The sequence below is a fragment of the Branchiostoma lanceolatum genome, chromosome 12, assembly GCF_035083965.1.
Source record: "Branchiostoma lanceolatum isolate klBraLanc5 chromosome 12, klBraLanc5.hap2, whole genome shotgun sequence".
Classification (NCBI taxonomy): domain Eukaryota; kingdom Metazoa; phylum Chordata; class Leptocardii; order Amphioxiformes; family Branchiostomatidae; genus Branchiostoma; species Branchiostoma lanceolatum.
In genome coordinates this window covers 4,580,469-4,593,944 of record NC_089733.1, presented here as the reverse complement: position 1 = coordinate 4,593,944, position 13,476 = coordinate 4,580,469, and the positions used below count along the sequence as shown (strand labels likewise).

The following is a 13,476-nucleotide window of genomic DNA, read 5'->3' as shown; positions in this document are numbered from 1 at the left end:
ATGACAAGGTTTGAGGACCGTGTGAGGCTTAGCTATTCGATTACGAAACTAACATACCTTATACCTTACAAGGAACGACATGTCTGTTAGCTTGCAAAGTCCCATCTGAAGATGAAATATGAATGTTACACGGTTGTATTTTAAAGAAATGTGATACTCTTATGTGATAGTCTTTTCAATATGACCACATTTACATGTTTGGATACATCCTAACATGAAAGTTGTTAGAAGATGGCGAGCATGGTGTAAACATGACCCAGGGCCTGCACGACTTCCGTCTCCACGGACTGGAGACCTACGTGGATGCCGTAGATGCTGCACGGGCCGAGGAGGTGAAAGCAGCAGACCTGCAGGAGGTACTTAAAGCAAAAGAGAATAAATTGGCGAAGATGGGGAAAAGGAGGATCACGACGAACCTGACAAGGCAAGAGGAAACTTCCTCCGCCTGGAGGACAGGATCAAGATGGTATGGCTTTGTATATACATAAAGAATGGTCTTTTGTCGTTTCATTTCAAGCGGCAAGCATGGACACGCCTTCATTGGTAACCATTACATGTAATGTTGCAGGTATGTTCGTGTTGAAATCTACACGTTTCAGTTAACCGTACCGCTGTATAATGATGGATGTTATAGACCAGAAATCCACTAGAGTCCCCCCTTAAATGCTAAGCACCAATATGTGTCATCTATTACATGCATTTTCATGTGACTATTTGTAAACTTTTTTATGTTTCAGTTCATTGTCTGGGTCATTGACCAAGACGTAGCTGAAAAGCTAGAGAAAGCCATGAGAGATGTGGGTATCCGAACGTTCTACACGAAGGAGGCAACTAAACAGGGTCCGAGCACCTACACAGACGTTATCAGGCCTGACATCGCTTTACTTGGGTAATACAAGGACAAGCTTAGATGGTTAACAGCTACAGACTTTAATGTTATAGCAAAGTTTGTGTTTTTAAAGCTGAAGAAGATAGAGACTTGTGGTATGGCCCTCAACCACCACAACAACAGGAAGGTCCTGCAGGACGGTACCACAGCAGGGGTGGAGTTCATGAGGTTTGGAAATTATACTTATCATTTTAGGCCTGTTGCCAAAAAAATGGTCAGACTTGTAACTGGACACAACTTGTAGTACATGGTCGTTACATGTATTAGAGCAAATAGCAACCAGTTACCAGTACAGAGGATAAGACACCAGTCAAGTCTCATACTTCTACCTATTAAAGTAATAACCATTCGACAGTATTGCATGAGCGTGTTACAATCCAAGCAGTCCATTTCAATGTTGTTATTTCTTTCAGGGCAGGCATATGGAACCAAGACACGCTTCCCTATTCCAAAGTTGAGGCAAAGACAGTTGTGGTGGAGGGCCTTCCAGATGACTTCAACTTCGGAAAGCCAGGGGGGGGTGGGCGATGGCTGACTTAAGACAATTTTGTCTTGCAAAGACAAGATACTTGTAAGAGGTAAGTTGTAAATTTAAAATCAAGTCAAAGGGGGTGGTGGCACAATTGTAATGACATGTGTTTATCAAGGAAATTATTAGGTACTGGAACAATTCGTACATTTCTCTCGAAGTCTGAAACATGATACTAGTTCCGCAATATTGTGACGCATTGATGTTTGTGTCATACATGGCATTTGAGTTGTAGTTGGCTTGTGTTTTGTCATTTATTCGAATCTGCCACTATCTATAATGCTCTTTATCTATATCTTTCCATTCTGCATGCAGGAACCAAAAGAGGTTGTCCTTGGTCGAAGATAACATTTGCGGAGAAGACACTACCTTCCTGAAGCACATTGGTTTAAACCTGAATGAACTTGGTGACACAGCCCGGGAAGCCAATACTACAGTTCACTCTGACCCTTCCCTTCAATACGGGACCCGGCGACTGAAAAGTGTCGCCCCTTTTATAGTAGTATTGGCGTAGGTTTCCGCCATTATAATCGAATCCCGGCGACCAGCGTGTCGTCCTCTAAGTGGCGTCGGTTTGCGCCCTGATAATCCAAGCATAAAAATATCATCTTTTTTGGCGGTGGTTTGCGTCGTGTTATTACAAACCAAGCGACTGAAAATGTCGTTACTACATAACCTTCCCCGTGGGCGCAGGCGGAATGCTGACCAGCAAGAAGATGGTGGCCATCTGTCCGACATCGATTACGCATCATCTGAGGAAGATGAGTAGGAATGGTAAGTTGCAACCTTTGGCTGTTACTTCTTGTTCATGATAACTTGTTCTGTGACCTTTCTGTGGAGGATTATTGACAGAGTAGCAGTTATACCAACAAAATTAAGTTTAAAGAAGATTGTGCACTCATCAGGTTTTCTGAAGCGTATTCACCAACATTATCTCATTTCTTTTTCTAAAGTTCTTCAATGACAGTGCAAGATGTGACGGAAATCAGCTGCAGTCAGAAAGTGGATGCAAAGTAGCACACGGGCAAAAAGACCTGACTACAGGCGTGCTCGGCGGCCTCGGCCTGACCACAGTGACTGAGTTTTCCTACAGTAGCACTCCTCTATTGTTGTAATGTTGGTCTTTTAAAGCCTAAGTTCAGTTAAGTAACTTCAAGTGACCACAGAGTATTCCTCTCTTGTTGTAATGTTGGTCTTTTAAAGGCTAAGTTCGGTGAAGTAACTTCAAGTGACCACAGAGTATTCCTCTCTTGTTGTAATGTTGGTCTTTTAAAGGCTAAGTTCGGTTAAGTAACTTCAAGTGACCACAGAGTATTCCTCTCTTGTTGTAATGTTGGTCTTTTAAAGGCTAAGTTCGGTGAAGTAACTTCAAGTGACCACAGAGTATTCCTCTCTTGTTGTAATGTTGGTCTTTTAAAGGCTAAGTTCGGTTAAGTAACTTCAAGTGACCACAGAGTATTCCTCTCTTGTTGTAATGTTGGTCTTTTGAAGGCTAAGTTCGGTTAAGTAACTTCAAGTGACCACAGAGTATTCCTCTCTTGTTGTAATGTTGGTCTTTTAAAGGCTAAGTTCGGTTAAGTAACTTCAAGTGACCACAGAGTATTCCTCTCTTGTTGTAATGTTGGTCTTTTAAAGCCTAAGTTCAGTTAAGTAACTTCAAGTGACCACAGTCCCTTCCTGTGGCTCCACGTCCATATGCCAGGTTGACTATGTAGCTGTAGGAAAGCTATTTGCACTACGCCTAGTACAGTTGGGGCCGGCCCCCTGGGACTCCACCCTGTGGCTGCCCAGAGCTTATGTATCCTCCAGACTTAAAAGCGTTCATGGAGAGAACGGAGGCAGTGACAAGTGGAAGTAGATCACCTGGGGAGGGCATGGATGCCAAATTGGAAGAGAAGAACAAGGCATCGAAAGTGTGGCACAAGGGAGCACCCCTAGCTGCTGCCTGGGTGAGGGTGTTCAGAAACCTGGATGTGTTGGAAAAGGTGTGTAGATGGTATTCTAAAGTATTAAAGTTGTCAACACCTATATTTATATGTTTGCACTCCATTTTCTAGATATTTGTATGGAGGCTCTTCCGACAAGCGACGTCAAAGAGATCAAATACAGGCTGTTTTGTGCTACGAGTGGCAGCATTGATTCTATCTAATTCCCACCTTGTGCTGTCTGTACTGCCTAACCGTATTTCAAAATGCCATCAAATATAGTTTAGGAGGCCTATGTATCACCAATTATAGTCATGTTAAGAACATTTACCATGATGGTAAAAATTTTCAATAAACATCTAATACTTGTAAGAAATTAAGCAAGATAGCGAATTATTACTCGTCCCCTCAGCTGTTCCTTGATCCCAGCGATGCAGGTACCAATGGCTGTGGAACAGTGCGAAACCGTTAAGGGCTACCTCAGCCCATCAAAGAGGCAAAGCTGACTACGCCAAAGGAAAAGATCAGTACGGCGGCGTTACGGGGACTCAGGACGGCGTGACAGTGACACAGGAAGGCGTGTTTGGGACTCAAGACGGCGTGACAGGGACTCAGGAAGGCGTGACGGGGACACAGGAAGCACGTTTTCCACGGCGATCCGGCCAATTTTGGGGGTCTAAATGCAGACAATTTTAACGCGATGGCTTATATTCGTAAGCGCAAACATAAAACCACCGCTAAACTTTTTGCCCGCCCGTCTGACACCTCTAACTGTTAGAGCTACTTTCTCCCTACCGCGAATTTCAAACCACCGCGAGCATTTCTGAATTTACAGTATCATCCATACATGCTCTACACACGAAGGAAGGAAAAAAAACACAAGGTAGATAATTTTTGTGCAAAATGTCTGGGAAATTTGTCCACCGTAAAGTCATGTGATATCAACTAGTGATTTCATTGGTCACACTATTCACACTTTCTGAGCTGGGTGGCGTGAACTTCCGTCAAATGTCTAGATTTTTATCAGTCACCATTCCAGCTCACTACTAGCAAGACGGTGGACTAGTATAATCATGACCTGGCAATTCGTTTCCATCCTACATTTTTCGGGTAACCGTTGGAGAATGTTCTTGGTAAAATGTTTTTTTTTTAGTTTGCATTACTTTATAACTCCCTATCGAGAATCATTTCTGAATTGAATTTACAATACTGTTATTTCCCGCACAATTTATTTTCTTTCTCTCTCCAATTCAGGGTGTGGGAAACGATCCGCTGGAGCTGACGTTCTCAAATCTACGAAGCTTTAACTCGGACCTGGCAAACTCGGTTCAGATCTCGTACGTAAACCAGAGTTGTGTTATTATTGAGGGCCGACCCGCTCTAATTCAACGTTAAGCGTTATGGTTATATTAGTCGTGAAGCGTTACTGGTCGTTTCAATTCTTTGAGTAATTCCTGGTTACGCGGGAAATAGCGTTTCAGCGGGTCAAGATTTCACAATTTTCCGGGAGCATCACGGACTTCCACCATTACGACATTTCTCTCAATTCAAAGGCGTGCAACCAACCGTCGTCTTTAGGATATTAATCTGCTGACTTGACCGTTAAATACGACGAACATACGGCAAATATAACCCGGACCTTATACGTCCGCATGGAGAGTAAAGGCATCGGACAGTACAAATTCTGTTTTTCCGAATTTTCTTAACCGTTGCACTAGCATAAGATAAACAGATGTCACTTGTTTTCTGTTCCAGCGCCGCACTGAGAGGGATTCACATCGTGGGTTCTACAAGGCTAAAGCTGACCAAATCATGGGAACACTCAATGGGCATTGAAGCAAAATGCCTCGTGTTCATGCAGGTAACTACATGTATAAATTGCACAGTCTTACACAGACACACAAAGAGAATAAGTTTTCCAATGATTTATATGAAATGTACAAAATCTACTGGGAGGAGGGGCGCCGGTCGTCTGTGAACTGTGTGTGTTGTACTTTATTTCAGTATGTATGATTTAGTTTTTGTAGATACAGGTACCGACGAGATGGGTGAACGACGATTAATTTACAATTACATTTCATGTTTTGCAGCCTCCTCCTCCTCCAGCCTACTCACAGCGCCCATGAGTAGACGCCTCTGCAGCAAGAGGAAGTGAAGTTAGCAGAACGTGTTTCGCTTAAAAATAAAATCATGAAGCCATCACTTGATTTGTGTCGTCTCTTCTTAGATTCAATCTGGGTTATTTACTCTGTACGCATAATGCTTTCCTACACAGTTCGGCCGATTCGCCAAATGCACAGTTTGCGACAACCTGAAGAAGTCATTGCAGGAGGCAGGAAGCGAAAGAGAGAGGGAAGAAATACGGAAGACAAGATCTGCTCACATTCCCCTGCAAAAGTAAGTACCCCGTATTGATTCAAGTCTTTTACATTCAAGTCTTCCAGCGTCTCTAGATCGACTTGAGTTCTGTGGATTTCCAGGATGGCTCTCTCAAGAAACATGTACTGTACGCGATTGATTACTTTAGCAGGTGAGTATACTTATTTTGCTCCCTCCCTTTTATACTTGTATAAACATAATGTGGTTGTAAGAAAGCATTAGATTACTTAGGATCTGTTATCCTATTGTGGATTTTTTCTTCTACACTCAATTTACATTAAACTCCCAGTGCCATTCAAGGAAGAAAACATATTCTCCCTCAGTTGAAATGTCGAAAAAAGAATAGTTATATAATATGATATATAATATATACATACATACATACATACATACATATGCATCCTTTTAATCACTCTCTAACTATATGTAGATTTGCCTGTGGATCTGAAGGAACAGGACAAAATGATCCCAATCATAACAGAGGAATGATGAATATCCTGTACAAATGATATATTTTACTGATCATTACATGTTTGATACCCCATTGATATTGTGTTGGTTTTCATTAAACCCAGCAAAGCAAAAACCCCTAATACTACATCACAAATCTATATGTTCTATAGGATACAAACAATGTAGCACGTCGGTCCCTCCGACAACTGCTGACCCACTTCCTCCGAAATAAACGCCAGTACATTTACAATAACGAGGTCTCTGTGAGATTCTCTGGGGATCGACGACATGTCACACGGAATCAGAGAATCGGTGCAGTCATGGGTACTGTCTGCATCATCCCCAACAGAGATATATTTTGGGTATGTGTGAGTATCAAAGAATTACAAAAAATAACAAACTCATAAAGCATGATTTAGGAATGTTCAAAAAAGATCACCCAGAACACTAATTCACACTCCAGAATAAGGAAATGTATGAGGTTTTTACAATAACACATGGCAAGAGGCATTTGCCCTCTGCCTCTTTCTCACTGGGGTTCACAGGCAGGACAATCCGCAGTTCTTGCAAAAGTTAGAGGAGATGAGAATGGGTAATCTTCGTCTAATTGACAAACTGACTAGGCCATAGGCCAGAGTTGCTTCAAGGTTCATATGGTAACATATGGCCTGCTCAGTTCATGTTATTATTATCCATCAGTCAGTTTATCAATCTGTCAATCAATCAATCAATCAATAATTCAATCAATCAGTCATTCATTTGGATAACTTCATTCCCTTCAATGGTGTTTAATAGTTGAAAGATTAAGGAATCAAGCAGCATGTACTCCTGTACTTTTGGTACCAAGTTAGTAACCGACACTGTTGTGTGTGTGTGTGTTCGTGCAGATAAACGTGTCCGTTGAAGTAACGGATATCTATCCCGATGTAGTCAAGCAACGTGTCATAGCCATCTACCTTGAGAGGGTACACGCATTTACAGGAGATAGGCGGTTTCACCGTGATGAGATTAAAATATCAGTCTCTTCCATTACCGGATCCATTTACTTCCTGCACGATGACAGTGACACGCCGGGCTGGAAAAGACCTCAAGGAAAGGATGCTATTGGATTTGGAAAAGCAGCCCATTAGAGCGCCATCGTGATACCAGTGACAGACGCACCAAATCTTGACAAAGGTATTTGTCAAAATGAGCCCTAATGAAGACCAGGTAGGAGAATTTCAAAAACAATACAGGAGAACCCGCGCACAGCAGAGTGGTGCTTGTGCTACACCGCCACCCACCACAGGACAGCGGCGCTTGTCCAGTGGAGTGCGGGGTATCGCCCCATCCACCCTGGCGAGGGAGCAGGTGGCAGCAAGCAGCACTGCCCCGTCCCAGGGCCAGCTGGAGGAGCTCCCTCTCTTGAAGTGATCGTAGTTGTTGTATCGTGTAGCATCACAACCTTTATTTGCTTTGTTTTTAGCTTTAAACTCTTTGATGCTTTAGAAGTAGATTTGCCTAGTTTTAAAAACCCTTGACTCCCCCCTCCCCCATAATTAAGCAAAACTATCTTTACCTTTACCAATGTACCTTTCTACAGTATATGTAAAACGTCCGTAAAGACTAGCAGTAACCCGTCCACAGCACAGGCTAGCGGTCACTGGTCTGCAGAGGCCAGCAGCCACCATCTAATTGGACCAGAGCTTCGTCCAGCATTTCATCAAGGGAGGCGGCCTACTGATTACAAGTTACCGTTTGCCTCAAGGTTGGAAACGAAATATGCGGGAAGAAGACATGCAGTGGTTGGGCAAAACAGTACTCGTAAAAAAAACATGAAATAGCAAGAAATCTCCAACACTGGTACGATCCACCACAAGTCACCTCCACCACTGGCCAAACAAGACTAGAGACATTTTTCCTGAGGCGCATGTTGCTTTGGATGCCAAGGAGGATGTATGCCTTTGACCTCCGGTGTCCCAACTGCCCTAAGAAGTCAATGTCATCCAAAGGGATTTATAACAAAGTCAGGCTGGTGCTAGACATAAAGGACTACTACTAAAAGGTAACTTGGTGCACGCGTTTGAGGAAGAAACACTGTTCATCCTAAACCTTCCTTCCTTTGACCTCACAGATCCCTAATTCCAACCACAAAAGACATGTATGTACTTCCCAGTCGGTAGAGATTGATACGAGCAGGCGTAGCGAAGTTGTGATTTTTAGCGATCGAGTCGGTTTACCGATAACTGCAGATAAATCATTTCGTCTTTATCACTTTGTTGTGAACTTCTGGAAGGACACAATATAGCAGCTCAAGAGAACGGATGTTCCTGAAGGGCGCTAGACAGTATGGGGTCACATTATCTCAGGTGATGGGATTCGAACTGACCACGCAGAAGTTTCAGCTGTCAGAGACTGGCCGGTCCCGCGAAGTGTAAAGGAAGTACAGAAATTCCTCGGCCTCGCAAATTACTACCTCAAATTCTGCAAGGGCTTTGCAGAGAAAACTAGACCGCTGACACAACTCACCCGGAAAGGGGTTAAGTCTAGTTGGGACAGTGACTGTGACCAGGCCTTTGAGGGGATTAAGAACATGCTAATTACGTCTCCAGTGCTAGCCTATCCAGACTTCAGTTGCCGTTTATTGTTGATTCTGATGCATCTGACACAGGTATAGGAGGTGTCCTGAGCCAAGTACAGGATGGAAGGGAAAGGGTAATTTTGTCTTACGGAAGATCCCATAGAAAGGAAGAACAAAACTACTGTGCCCATAGGAAAGAAATGTTGGCAGCAGTAGAGATGATCACACGGCATGAATGCTATTTGTTTGGACCCAAATTCACCCTTAGGACAGACCATTCAGCTCTGCAGTTCCTGCAAAAGATGAAGAATCCCACTCAACAGTGTGCTAGATGGCTAATGAAGTTAGCACCCTATGACTTTACAATAATTCATCGTGCGGGCGTAAGGCACAGTAATGCAGATGGGCTGACCTTGTGGTCTGTGCATAGGTAGTGCTAGGGTGGAACCGTAAGGACCACCTTTACCAGCGCAAGAGTCTTGGATAGAAAGTGTCCGGATAGCGGAAATCAGTGCAGCGCAGTTGAGTGACCCTGTCATAGACCCAGTACTAGAAGATAAACTAGCTGGGATAGACCGCCCAGAGAAGTCGGCGTTAGGAAATGCTTGTAGACATACACTGGAATTGTACCGGAACTGGGACTTACTAGAATCACATGATGGGGCCTTGTACAGACGGTGGCATTTAGATTCTGGACTCTCCAGGCGACAATTGTTTTTTTTTTTTAAACATTCATTTTTTATTGGTTTATAAACAAACAAAAAAATAATACACAAGACATACATGGCACGGAAATAAGGTAGTTAACAGACATGAATGGAAACAAAAACCGATAAATAAAACTAATTGAAAATAAGTGAATAGACCCCAATTACCATTCCTTTCACATCTTCTTTTCACATCTTCTTATATAATATTATTGCATTATTATACATATTTAATCAATTTATATATACGCATATATATACTATATATGTCCAATTAACTTTCCCCATTTCCCCACTTTTTTTTCAGTTTTGCCTATTCTTCTAGAAATGATGCTTTCTAATTTGTAAAAGTAGGAAAGGTAAGAGATAAAAGATTCTAGTTTTAAAGACGACTGACGATTTTTAAAGATAAAAGTGTTTTCCTAAGAAAATGACCATGTTTGACAGGGCTGGACACCTCTCATCTAGATCTCCAAAAATGACATTAAAACGACTAAGTTGTAAGGGTATCCAGTATGATGGAGAAACCAATCTTCTAGTTGTCGCCAGAAATGTGTGACTATTCTACAATCCCATAATAAATGTATAGCCGTCTCTTCGTCATCTTTACAATAACTACATAAATATGAGTCCACCAACCCCCACTTATACAGTATTCAGCCTTTGGCTGCGAGTGTTTTGTTGACAATAAAAACCATTTGATGATTCTATTCAGCACCAAACAGCGTAAACCGACACTACACTGAGTGATGCTCTGGAGGAGGCCACAGCGGAAGCACCCAGGGCCATTGCCAGCAACATCTTTCGTATCGTCAATAACGGCCCGGCAGAAACACCGGCAAGTTAACTATATCAGATGCGAGATATCAGGCTTATGAAGCTTCTAAAGCTAAACAAAGTTATACACACATCCTTTCCTGAATATTACGGTAAGAGAAATAATGTGGAGAGAGTTCATTTCGTGGAGACTCAGTATCTTAAGTCACAAGCCAACGAGAAAGACCCACAAACCGGAAGACCACGTGAAGAGTTCAAGGCCGTGTCAAATTTTACATTTGATATCATAGAGAAGGTGAGATGAATCTAAAATGCATCGTACAAAAAAAACGTACATAACTCATATGATCATGAAAGCTCTATCAGGAATGTCTCTGACCAGGTATAGGGCAAACTTAAAAATAAAATAACAGCTTCTCACTCAATTCTGCGAATGTCCAGCAGGTTGCAAGTGCCTGCCAGTCACAAACACCTGCTCTGTAACCATCAAAAAGCCAGCGAGAGCATATGGCAACCCTCCTCCAGGAGGAATTCAGGACGACAATGGAGGAGGCCATTGCCGGTGGGTTGGGTTTTGGCAGTGGTAATAAATGTGTATGTGGAAGCACAAGAAGAGAGTGTTTGTCAACTCGTTTTTCTTCTACTGGCACACAGCTCGAACTGCATGTGACACTTTGTACTCAACAACTGATAGTTTTCTTGACATGTGAACATCACGCCCGTTTTTCTTTACATAATGTTCGATAGATGTATACATGTAGGTGATATCGGTACAGTGTACTACTGGTACACAGCCCGTAGCCAGGATCTTGATGGGGGGGGGGGGGGGGGGGGGGGGTTACAAGCTTCCTAGGGGTGTCCGGGGGTTAGACTTACAGTGATGTATTTTTGTTGTTCACGTTCAGGTGATATCGGTAGAGTGTATTGGTACACAGCTGTAACTGTACGTGACACGTTGTACTCAGCAAGGAAAGTGATAGTTTTCTTGACATGTGAACATCACGCCCGTTTTTCTTTACATAATGTTCGATAGATGTATACATGTAGGTGATATCGGTAGTGTACTACTGGTACACAGCTTAACTGCACCTGACACTTTGAACTCAGCAAGTGATAGTTTTCTTGACATGTGAACATCATGCCCGTAGCCAGGATCTTGATGGGGGGGGGGTGTTACAAGCTTCCTAGGGGTGTCCGGGGGTTAGACTTACAGTTATGTATTTTTGTTGTTCACGTTCAGGTGATATCGGTAGAGTGTACTGGTACACAGCTGTAACTGCACGTGGCACTTTGTACTCAGCAAGTGATAGTTTTCTTGACATTGCCGAGTTTTTCTTTACATAATGTTCGATAGATGTATACATGTAGGTGATATCGGTACAGTGTACTGGTACACAGCTGTAACTGCACGTGGCACTTTGTACTCAGCAAGTGATAGTTTTCTTGACATTGCCGAGTTTTTCTTTACATCATGTTCGATAGATGTATACATGTAGGTGATATCGGTACAGTGTACTGGTACACAGCTGTAACTGCACGTGACACTTTGTACTCAGCAAGTGATAGTTTTGAGTACTATCACTTGCTGGTGGTAAGTGATAGTACCACTTGTGGTGAAACAAATAAGTATTTTTTTTTTAAATTCGACGTTAAAAAGTGGACATTCAAGCGTGTAAATTTTTTAAAAAATTGAATCGTGCGAGGCCAAACCAGAGACAAAGTCAGCATTTCTTCTAGAATTACAACCTTTGTGGCCTTGCTGGTAATACAAATAAGTCCGCCTTGAAAAAACATCTTGGACAGCAAAAACCCATTTAACTAAGCTGAACCAGTCTAGCTCACGGCAAGTTGTGCACGGCGTTTTGCCGGCGACATATACAGCCCACTGGTCTCTGTTTGTTAGCGCCATCACGACACTGGTCAGCGATGAAATCACAGAGACTGAACTGACCTTGACAGGGGGAGACTAGATGAATTCTGTGCATCATTTGCCGAACTGTATGGTAATCACTATTCATCATTTGCGTAAATGATAAAATGTGCATGCAGATGGCTAGGTGGCTATTAAAGGAAGCACAAGAGAGTGTATATCATCTCGTTTTTCTTTACATCATGTTTTATATCATCATGTATATACAGGTAAGATGGAAAGACAAAAATACACCTCGCAGAAAGGCTAGGAAGATTTGAGATCTGATAGCCATAAACATTGAAAATGAGGGGGGGATAGAAGGCAATGTTATTTTATCTTATAGAAGAGAAAACACACACAATCAATGAGAATCTGAGTTCCGTGAGCCACACCGCTTGCACAGAGTGCTGCAGCGGGATGTGACGAGGAGGCCGAGGACGCAATGCAAACATGTGGATTTTGACGAGCCCCTGTGATATGAAGTTCGTGACCACCACCGACAGGGTTCCAATCTGGGTTGAAATCTGCAAGATATGCTACAATGAGCAATACGGAAGGCAAGACGGACAATCAGTAGAATGGAGACAGGATGCGGATGTCTTAGTCACCACAATGAGACAACAGACGGAAAACCCCAAGAAACATGCGTACTTTCCATTCACTTCCATCCAGAGATCATCGTTCATGTGGTGGTCAGAAAAGATCTTCCCTGATTTGAAAATGAAGGTCGATGCAACTTTGGAAACCCCAAAAAAAAGGTGACGACCTCAGCCGAGAACAAAAGGACGACCCAAGTCGGAAACCAAGTCACCATCGCCGGAAATTCATCCGTCGACTTGTTGAAAGGTATATAAAGACACCTACTGGCTGCGAAGACTCGCTGTCTATATCCAGCATTGTTTAGTGAGTGGGTGGAGGACGGCATGCTTACTCGCCTGGATGCATTTCACTGGATGCATCGGTTTGATGCAGCTGTCCGCACTGACCACCACCCCAAGTACGCGCTATGCAAGTCTGCCCCGAGTGCAGCCCCGAGTGGGCAAACTGATCGCTGCCATTAGGTCAGGTGAGCCGACCCGGTATGCTAGTCCCACAGACAAAGACATGATGGTGTCTCACATCACCAAAGAACAATTAAAACACAACGTTCGCAGGGTGACAGTTGGTGCCCAAGGGATTTTTGCCAGGGTGGAGTTCATCATCAACACGCTCAAGGGTCCGGCGGGAATGGACGACAATCAGGTCCATCTCTTCAAGGGCATAGAAGCCATCGACAAGGTCTAGGAGGCCCAGCAGAAGCATATTGAGTGCATACAGGATCCATCGGATATGTCAATGTACACCA

At 43.1% G+C, this 13,476-nt stretch overlaps 2 long non-coding RNA genes across 3 annotated transcripts in view; both read left to right on the top strand.

The window, feature by feature from the left end:
* Window positions 1–13,476, top strand: part of LOC136445955 (uncharacterized) — a 492,269-nt gene that overhangs the window by 401,535 nt on the left and 77,258 nt on the right. The gene's annotated exons all lie outside the window — the stretch shown is intronic.
* On the top strand, window positions 4,085–5,545 carry LOC136446480 (uncharacterized). Its single transcript, XR_010757578.1, has 3 exons — window positions 4,085–4,680; window positions 5,099–5,204; window positions 5,434–5,545. It is a non-coding gene; the product is annotated as an uncharacterized lncRNA (long non-coding RNA).